The following is a 10911-nucleotide window of genomic DNA, read 5'->3' on the forward strand; positions in this document are numbered from 1 at the left end:
ACTAATTAAGTTTTACAATAGAAAGGGCGTTTAGTGGAAGAAGAGGACATTACGATGCTAATACATTTTATTAATGATTCAAATAGCACAAGTGAAGTAGAAAACTGTTGAAGAAAATAATTAATAGTGCGCTTAGCCCATCAATAGCGAAGATAAACTAAGTGTACAGACAAAAAAAGAATCTATATATATATTTAAAGTAGGATCCTTGAGGCCACATGTCGTTCTGTTATCGATTTCAATCCCACGTGGCATGACGTGGCATGCTCCTTTGATCAGTATTTTTTTCGAGCTCATTGAGGGTGTCCACGTGTCACACGAATCAAATTCCCATAATCATGCATATCCCTTCCCTTAATCACGTATATAATTGATTCAGTAATCTATATAATTGACGTCAATTACGGATTTTAATTGACACGTAATCTATATAATTAAGGAAACAATAGCATGCTCCATTGTTTAGAAGCTCAATGAGATAGTCCACGTGGCAATGATCTCATTTTGAACAATTTCGGACAAATTAGGAGATTAATTTCCTGAAATCATGCCTCTTAATTGAGATTTTAATTGTTGTATTTTAGGAAACACGGATTATTACTGCTTAAATCACGATGCAAATTAAGATTTTCCATGATTTTAGGCAAATCTTCTCCTTACGGTGCAAAAGATTTTCCATGATTTTAGGCAAATCTTCTACTTAAATCACGGTGCAAAAGATAATCTTCTCCAATTTGCAACTGTGAACATTTTATTACAAACTTTTCTGTGCTTTTTGAACTAAAAAAAAAAAGAGAAGGGGAGAGAGAGATGGAGAAATAGAAACATCACCATACTCTATTTTACCAGCAATTCTGAATCGAAGAAGTAAAGAACATAATCATAATGTCAAACTCGAAGAACGCTATCTTCTAGGACTCAACAACACAAAGGTCTGCCTTTATTAGGTTGCTCATTTTGGTAAAATGTTCTCTGTATCATGTTTGATTTACTATGAATCTCTCTCTTTTCCTTTACCGTGTTGTATTAAATGACAGATATGGAGAACATATGGGTCTAGGAGGGAAGTGACAACAGTATCCATGTCGTCAGTAGTGAATCACATACCTGCAGCTCCTATACTCATTCCAGATTGACCTTGGAAACAGGTGACTGGAAATTTGTGTTCGATCTTTTTATCCATGTTTTTCACAATTGTTTTTCGGTGCATAATTTTTGAATTGTAATTGCTGTATGTTTTTGTTTTATGTATCATCTTTGGAGGTGTAGGTGTAAGAAAAATCTAGACGTGGAAGTGGAGAGAAAGATTACAAGGTATTCTGATGGTGAAGGTAGCTCAATTTGTTTTATCAAGGTAACTAACTCTATATTACATTACAGTAAGCTATTAGTATATCTTCTTTCTTTTTAGTTTTGATTTTGCTACATCTGCTTCGCAATGCATAATAAAAAAATTTATAATAACCACCATGTGTTGGCTAGAAATTTTTACGTAATCTTATACATTTATTTTTATGTATAATTACAATTTAGAAATATAAACTGACTTGCCAACAATTGTAGTTTCAGGTGGTGTAAACATGCTGCTGGAACTTTTGCTAAAGACTAAAGTGCCCATCTTTGGAGCAGTCTCATATCTGGCAATGGCTGTTCTTCTCAGTTGTGCTTTCTTTTATGACATATTCCTATCAGAAATATTGTGCTTAATTTCTTGAGAACTAACTATGCCAAAAAACAGATGAGAGAGAAAAAAGAGATACAGAGGATCAAAGAAAGAGAGAGATCCAACGACTATGGGTGAGACCTTGAGAACTAAGGGAAGCATTAACTGGGTGTTTTTTTCTTAAACAACTCACAAAATTATTTAATTTTCTGGTGAGTTTTTGTTGTTTCATTTTTTGATTCTTTTTACATAATATTGTTTTTTTTTTTTTTGTATTTGATCATGTTTGTTGACTGCTAAAATGTTTTTTTTTTTTGATTTGGTGATATGTATAATTATGAACGTTGTTGTCGTTTCATGATTTTAAGATTTAGAGTGTCACAATTTATGCCTGGATTCATTTTCAGTCAATTGTGTTTAATGGGATTTGATGGAATGTGGAGGAGAGTTCAAGGAGTAAATAGAAGGTGACTGGGATTTGATGATCCAAGAAGCATGTTACTGCTGTCAAGGAAAGTTGTTCATCTCCCCGCCGCTTACCATGCCACATTATCCTTGGTAATGCTTTTTGGTGATTAACAGGAATACAGGATACCTCTCTGACTTTAATTTTAATTTACTTTGCGGAGGAAGAATTTCATATGCAGCAGCAGCATCTTCCTCCTTTTTCATTTTTCCGGCATATCTGCTTACTCTGTAGCATGGGAAGCCTAGCACATTTCCTTCGTTCAGATACTGCGGCGTCAAGAATAATGATTTCTGCAAGTAGTATTATGTATGAAAAACGACATTATATAACTAATTGTTTTATAGAGAACGGGGTATATATTGATATTACTGTCACCTCATGGCTTATTTCTTTTTGTTAGTAAAGTCACCAAAGTCAATAATAATGTATAACAGTATAAGCAAACACTTAATTATATTGTCAGACTTGATCGTTTCATTGCATTTGTTCTTCTTATCGCAATCCGTATATAGAGATGTTCATAGAATCATAGTCACTGACTCACTGGTGTGCATAAGAAAGAGGGAAGATTTTTGCACCAAACTATAAGAGAACCTCTTAATTTAAAGTCTTGCTTTTCCCTAAAAAATACAAAAATCTACTGTTTTCATAGTGTATCTGGAGGAAGCTTTCACTACTCACTAGACCAATACTCTATACTAATGAAAGAGGGAAGCCTATTGACTTTAAAAAACATATTGAATGTTGTTTGATGGAGAAAGAAGGGTGGAAGCAGAAAGAAATTTAGATATTAATTTGTATATTAATTTGAACATATCCAACTACAGTAAAACATGTAAAAGATGGACTTAGGAGCATGATAGTATTACACATAATATTCCGAATTTGTATGATTCCTTTCACGCAATCAAATTGTCATAAAATGTTGGGTACTTTTTCCAAAATGAATAATAATATTAATGGTATCCTTCAATATCTCAACTGGAAAATGTACGAGAAATCTTTTTAAAATTAATAGGAAAATGATGAACATGCTAATTTGTACTTCAATAGTTTTTTTTTTTTTGTAACGGGTACTATCACAATAAATATTACGCTATCCCTCTTTCAAATTCCCGGATCCGCCCTTAATACTCGAGATTTGTAGACCAACTTTTGCACTTTTGGTTTTGAACTTTTGTGGAACAAAGGTTGAGCTATTGTAATTGATATAACAGATAATAAAAGAGAAAAGAGAAAATAGAAACAAGTATCACCAGAGCATTATAGCTATTATAATTGATATATCTCAACCATTGATAAGGTTGACTTTAGATTTATCAAACATATAATACTACGATTGATAAATTTTCCAAATTTGAATCAGTATAAACATCAATATCATCTTCTGATCAATAATCAAATCTCTCCCCTAATTTGAAGGACAGTAATCATCCATTATCGCTTGATTTTGTTTGGCAATTATCAATGGAGGTTGAAATGTGATTGTAGGAATCACAATTCACAAAAAGAGAAACTAACTAATACCGGCTTTCATAGTGATAAGCAAAACAATTTGTAATTAGGTAGATCAAAAGAGAGAAAAAATCGTGGAAATTAGTTATAATGTTGAAGTAAATTAGATCTACAAAAAATTACAATAAAAATGGAAGGTATAAATCTAAGACTTTAAATGGATGGTTGTGCTGTAAAACTTATGATAGTTAGGGTATGTTCTCCCAACTTATTTTCAGTCAGTTCGATTCAGTTCAATTCGGTTGTAAATAGTTCAGTTAAGTTCCAATGCACCTTCAATTAAAGTAGTATTACAATTTAGATTAGGCTGCATTTAGGACTTGGTATACACTCTAATGCACCTTCTAAATTGAGTATTTACAAATTTATAATAAATGGTATTTGAGATATGCATAATATATTAGTACTCAATTTTTTCCCCATTAGTCAAATTAACACATATGCTATCACATTATATGAGGCATTGATTAAGTTATTACAATTGTATAAATCTCTGCAACATTTGGTGAATCATTCATATTTTGTTGCTTCATTATTAGTCTATTACCCCATTCCAGAAAAATTTTGTGTCAACATTTCATAGTTTGTTGCTTTTTTATCTTCACATTCCTATTCCATAAATCAAGTATAAAATAATGAAAAACAACCCTTAGAATCTATCATTCCTTTCCAATAAGATAATATATTTTAGAAATGATAGTAATTGCATATCAGTTTTGATAACGATATTGAGTGGCTCTCCTACACTTCATCATCTGTAAATAAAACGTGGTATAATAATATGAAAAAGAATTGCTATAAAAAATTTAGGTTATGTAATATGCAAGTTGCAATATCGAGAACTAAACACAATATAATATGCCTAAAAGTTTCTATATATTGTTTAACAAAGTATTACCATCAAGACATGATATAGTAGCTAACGAACGCAAAAACCCTTTGAATGAATGAAATGTACTCTACCGAATTCCTATATACAATCATATTTTTGGGGTTACAGAATCATAGTACAACATTGAAAGTTCATACAATGATCGTATATAGGAATTCAAGTATGGATGCATCACGTACTTCAATTTAAATGTTTTTGGTGAAGAGTCAGTTAGGTTTAGGAGAATTCAGGTTGAGAGAACGCACCCTAAATTTTAAAGCATTTATGATATGGTGAATCATATGATACATTATCAATCACGAAAATCATGAAAAATTCATGAAAGATGACCATAAATTTTGGGAGTAGTTCATGTTGCAGAGAGAACACTTGGAAAGTGTATTATGTATATTATACATATACATATTTTCATGGGTAAAAGTATAATTATGTCTTACAATTATATAATCCAGAAAATATTATCTGTTAATTAATCTTCTACAAAAAAGAAATGAATATATTAAATGTTCATATAATAAAATTGGGTTAAATCATATTGAGCATTGAATAAAATGTGTGTGTGTGGTGGGGGGGGGGTGTGTGTGTTAATACTATGACTAAAATTTCGGGTCTAAGTTGCATAATTTGTAAAAGAGGGAGAGCTTAACTTGCCATATGAAAGATTGTCGTTAAATTTGTTTGGTGAAAGTTAACATTATGATAGCGAAAAAAGGTGGGAATGTAAGTATGCATATTTTTTGTAGGTAAAGGTATAGTTATATGTAATACAATTATTATAATTTTTTCAAATGTAAAGAAATTTTCAAATGTAAAGAAATGGGTTGGTTATTCTATTGACACTTATCGAATCGTATTGATCATACTATAAGTTTAAATATTGACAAATTCAAACTTGGCGTGTTAAATTTATTTAACACCTATATATTCAGATCATGATTTTTATAGTGGAACTAAATAAATGTCTATAATACCCCTTTGTTCTAGAGATAGGCGATAGGTGAATGTCAAGTATAAATTGAAGTCAATATTTTTGTTCAATTTGAAGTTTATTGTATGATTAGTGGGGTGGCTATGGGAATAAAGTTAAAGGGATGATGGTGGTTTCTATTTAAGGTTGGTTTACATTGAGTAGGGCAAAACAATATGAAAAATAATATATGTTAAATTCTAATTTTACTAAGTTGCATAATAGAGGTGTGGTTTAGTGTGCATTTTGGTCGAGTAGGACCACTTTCTATTAGTAATTTATGATAGTTATGGTAATCATAATTATTTATGTTATTCTCTTATAATTCTTTAAAGAAAAACCATAATTTTGTTTGAGTAAAATTAATGACTTTAAAATAACATGGATTATACAAATAATGACATCAACGTGATGTATTTATCTCATGCCGTTTGAGTTTTTTTTTTATTGCACAGGCTATCTCATCCCGTGCATTTTTATTAAACGTAAATTATGAATTATTTAATTTTCTACAAAATAAGTCATATTTTCTACCAATGGGTAGCGTATTTCTTCTACCAAATTTGGTTAATTGTGGTACATGGATAATCGAACATTCATCTTCGAGGTCATAGACATGTTCAAGCTAAGGGGCTCCAAATAAAAGGAGATTACACTACTAAAATGAAAATAAAAAAGATGGAAAAACAACCAATCAGGTGGTGGCAAGGACACGGGGTGGCTCAAGGAGCCAGTACCAAAAGAAATCTATCACGTTACTGTTTTAGCCGGGGAAAGGGAAATGATCCTATATCAACTATATATATAGTAGAAAACACATATTTGGTATTTCCTAGAGAATCATTTAAAGGGGGTCTGAGTATGTCAAGGAAAGGGGAGTAGTATGGTATTTATACACCGTATGACACTCATTCTGTCAAATGGAATAAAATTTTCCTTGAATTGTGTTTTGCAATGATTATAAATAGAAGTCAAAGATATCCCTATCACATATGGGTTTGTATCTCCCAAGTTCGGTTTTCAGTCATAGCCAATTTTATGTGGTCATTTCTAAAGTCACGGGTAGAAAGTGTATAATAATACTGATTTGTGAGAAAGAACATGATATGTCTAATATTACAGCTAATGACATATATAAATAAGTCTTCTACAACCTAAGAGTGTCATGTATTTGCAAAACAACTTCATAATTAACATAAAGGAGCATTTTTGTCTTTCTGTGTAAAGTGCATCATTGATGCTTTCTTTTTGGTTAAATATGTATAGGATTATTCTGTATTTCAATACATCGTTCAAAGTTTATTAATTTAATATAGTATAGAGGTTAAACTCATTTGAGTTTCGAGTAGTACATAAGCGTATATTAAATCGAGTGGACGTAGAGAATCTTTTATATGCTTTTACTGTAGTTGGTATACAAACATGCTTATTAAACAAAAAAGTTCCCGTGCATTTTTGCACGGGTCCAAAACTAAATGAGTGTATAACTTTATACACATTTTTGTAATGTTTGTTAATATAACTTTTACTTATTCTTTCATTACAGTATTTGTTGTCTGCTATTGGTTTCATTGAGAATTCTGTTTTATTAAGCAAATCACTTCCCGTGCATTTTTGCACGGGTCCCAAAACTAGTTTATTTAATGAAAAAATAGTTCTTGCAACTTAACGTATGTAATGTAAGATGTAACCACCCTCACTTAAAGGAAATCTCATTAGAGCTAAAAAGCTATTATTGATCATAATCAACTCATTGACATTTTTAGTCATATGATGTAATACAAAGTATTCCTAAATTATGGTAAAGACCAATTAAACATACTTCAATTGATATATGAGTTAGCATAAAGTTTACATATTATTGTGTACAAATTACGACAAAATTAAAGTAAACTAGCAATAAGTTTGTGAAGCTCAGCAATGATGAAAAATAGCAACTCGGAAAGCAAAGATAGGATCGCGGAGGTACGTTATAACTCCTGAACACACCCAAGTACCAAACTATGAACCTTTTATAACTCTAGACAATTTTTTTTTTTCATGTTTTCCTTGTAGAATGTGTGCTTGCCCATTTTTAAATCCTTATAGCCAATCAAATTATTTGTTTTTTATCAATTGTTTTCAGATTGCAATAGGATTGAATCACCATACATGTACAAACAAATTGTTGGCTTTTCCACTCAAAAAAAAAAAAAAAAACAAATTGTTGTATGAGTTTTTTTTGTTCTTTCTTCTTGCGTAGAAAAAGTATGATTTTCGAAATTTTAAATATTAAAAGTTAGGCAGCCACCTTCTTGAAGTATTTATATTAAGGGAAATTTCACTTGTTATCACTTTATTTTGGGCTTTTTTATTTGGTACCAATTTTTTTTGGATTTCATATGGTATTACTGTAGGTTGAATTTATTCTCTATCATAACATTATGTAAAGCAAAACGTTGGTTTGGGGGTTAAATATGGTTAGGGATTTGTCTAATTTTTGTGCAGTTTAGGTTTTGGGAGTAATTTTTGTCCTTAACGACCAAACTTAAGGCCCAATTTGCTAAAAAAACACAAGTAGACATTTTCTGACACGTCAATCGATGTTCTAATCGTTTTTCTCTAATTTGGACTTCAATTTTGGCCCATAAGAGCCAAAATATCTCCCAAATCTTAGTGAACAATTGTCAATGCACAAGGCACGTAAATGAGGCAAACTACTATTCATATTTAACCCAAAACTAAGATTTTATTTAACATAATATCATTGCATAAGTCCAAACTACAATGATACTATATGTAAAATCCAAAAAATAATTGAATATCAAATGAAAAAGCCCAAAATATGAGAATATCAAATGAATTTTTTCTGGTTAAATGGTATCAAATGAAATTTTCCTATCATTTATTTGCTTTACGAAAAACACTCTCTTTTGGTCAATAGCCCCTCAAACGATTGACACATCTATGCTCTCTATTCCTTGGCCTCTTCCCTTCCCTCCCATTATAACTCTCTTTACCTTGTTTGATTTTTGTTTCCATTGTTACATATTCCTTTCATTTCTTTTTAGCTGTTACACTTACAGTTTTTATGCATGATAATACAAAAGATATATATCTTTAATTTTGTATTTGTAAAAATTATAAAAAATACATATCAATAAAATGCATACTAAAACGAATCGAACAAGATCTCACATGACTATTTTCTTATTCACGTATAAATCACAAAAGAAAATCAAAATAGAATTTGAGAATAGTATAAAATGTGAAAGTGTAACAATTAAAAAGAAACGCATGTGGTATAAAATATATGCTCATGTATACACCACTTTCTTTACTTCTTTCTCTTCTACTGACAATAACAATAAGGATCTTCTATCCTATACAGTCTCATTTAGTGTACCGATTAGGGCTGGCAATGATGCGAGTCGAGTTCGAGTTTGACTAAACTCGACTCGAAAACTCATACTCAAACTTGACTCGACTCGAAAACTCGCGAGTTTCAAATTTTCAAGCTCGAACTCGAACTCGAAACCTAAACTCGAGCTCGAACTCGAACTCGTTTCCAGCTCGAACTCGAACTCGTTTCAAGCTCAAACTCGTTTCAAGCTCGAACTCGAACTCGTTTCAAGCTTTTTGGTCATTTGATATAGTTCTATTTTTTATAGAAGAAATTTTTTGCTTTGCTTTTTGGTCATTTTATACCTTTTTTTTTTCATTTTTAAAAAAAAGAAAAGTACAAGTATTTTTTATAGAAAAAAATAAAGTTAAAATTTCTTAAAAAAATTAAAAGTATATATATATATATAATTTATCGAGTATCTCACGAGTTTCTCGAGTCGAGTATTGAGTTGCTCGACTCTACTCGTTAATCTGTCGAGTTGAGTTCGAGCTCAAGTCGAGCTCACTCGAGTCGAACTTTGACCGAGCTTTGACCGAACCGAGTTTGAGTAGCTCGCGAGCTGTCTCAACTCATTGCCAGCCCTAGTACCGATCAATTCTCAATATGCCACCTCACATCCTCACCCATCTGATTGTTTAAGGTATTTAAATTGGTAGGGTGAAAAATTGAAAGAACTTGTGATACCAGATAGAACATTAGGATCTCAACCACCAATAGACTTACCTGAGTCCTACAAATTTTATCGTATATGGTCATTGCACAATGACGATCATCATTGTGAACATATATATGACTAAATATTTTGTAAAGAATTTATATAAACTTGGTCCACACTAAATTGGTGTGGACTTAATATTAATTCGTGTTATGAAAAAAAAAAAAGTCATTATATAAAGTGAATAGATATAAAAGATGAGTAGATATAGATTGTGAAGTTTGATTATGTAAATAAAAAAGTTACTACTCCCTCCGTTTCCTAAAGATCTTCCCACTTATTGTTCCTACAGATACCAAGGAAAATCAAGTTGTGTGGGACATGGTGTGAGTAAAGTAGGAGAGAGAAAAGGGTTAAGATAAATAAACAAATAAAAAGGGGTTAAAGTAGGAGAGAGAAAGGGAGTAAAACTGAATTAATAATGTAATGGTGGATCATATGATAGTGACATGAGAGGGTAAATAGGGAAATTTGTTTTGCCAAATAAGGAATAAAGCAAAAGAGGGAAGATCTTTTGGGAACACCCTTAAACGGAAAGAGGGAAGATCTTTAGGAAACGGAGGGAGTATGTCATAAAGCGAAAATTTCATCATGATAAACTAATGTGAGAAAAAGTGACTTTATTAAAAAAAAGTCACTATGGTAGATATTAATTGTATAATACAACTTAAGATTTAAAAAAGGTTACTATATGGAATAAAAGGGTCACTATGTTAAATAAGTGGTTTAGGTCCACAATAATATTACGCAAGACTAACTCAAATATTTGAGCATATATATACTTCCTTCCATATTTTTTTTATTGCAACAATTGAATTTTCACGTACCCTTGTCAGTGCACAAATTAATTATTAATATCGTTCATTACTTTTTAGTATAAATTATCACAATTTGATATTTTGAAAGTTATATGACTATTTTTTCTTAGGCATAGAAAACAATAGATAGTGAAAGCATAATTGGTGAATAATGTAAAAATTATTTTGTTGCAATAGAAAAAGAGTGGAGATAATACGTCAATAACTAATATAATTTGAGCATAATTAATAACTAATATATTTGAGAATATTAATAGTACACCTGGGTGTACCATGCTCATAGCATGGTACACCCAAGGCTATTTTCTCCAAATGAGCAAAATGAGCAAATGAGCAAATGAGCAAAATGAGCAAATGAGCAAAATAAACAAAATGAGCAACTGAGCAAAATGAGCAAATGAGCAAACATTTCTACTCATCTAAGGAAATGAGCAAACTTTGAATAAGCACAAATTACTCATTTAAGAAAATGAGCAAACTTGAATAA

The 10911-nt window shown here is 31.0% G+C and overlaps 1 long non-coding RNA gene across 5 annotated transcripts; it reads left to right on the plus strand.

Annotated features, from left to right (window-relative positions):
- The first annotated feature begins 651 nt into the window (after nucleotides 1–651).
- Nucleotides 652–2609, plus strand: LOC104901915 (uncharacterized). 5 transcript variants are annotated; one of them, XR_008968466.1, is made up of 4 exons: nucleotides 652–932; nucleotides 1038–1354; nucleotides 1564–1875; nucleotides 2071–2609. It is a non-coding gene; the product is annotated as an uncharacterized LOC104901915 (long non-coding RNA). The 5 variants fall into 5 exon arrangements; XR_008968468.1 differs by having other exon boundaries at nucleotides 657–932; nucleotides 1564–1659; nucleotides 1739–2609; XR_008968467.1 differs by having other exon boundaries at nucleotides 720–932; nucleotides 1038–1148; nucleotides 1264–1354; nucleotides 1564–2609.
- Nucleotides 2610–10911: the final 8302 nt, after the last annotated feature.

Source organism: Beta vulgaris, chromosome 2 (genome assembly GCF_026745355.1).
Source record: "Beta vulgaris subsp. vulgaris cultivar EL10 chromosome 2, EL10.2, whole genome shotgun sequence".
In the NCBI taxonomy this organism is placed as follows: domain Eukaryota; kingdom Viridiplantae; phylum Streptophyta; class Magnoliopsida; order Caryophyllales; family Amaranthaceae; genus Beta; species Beta vulgaris.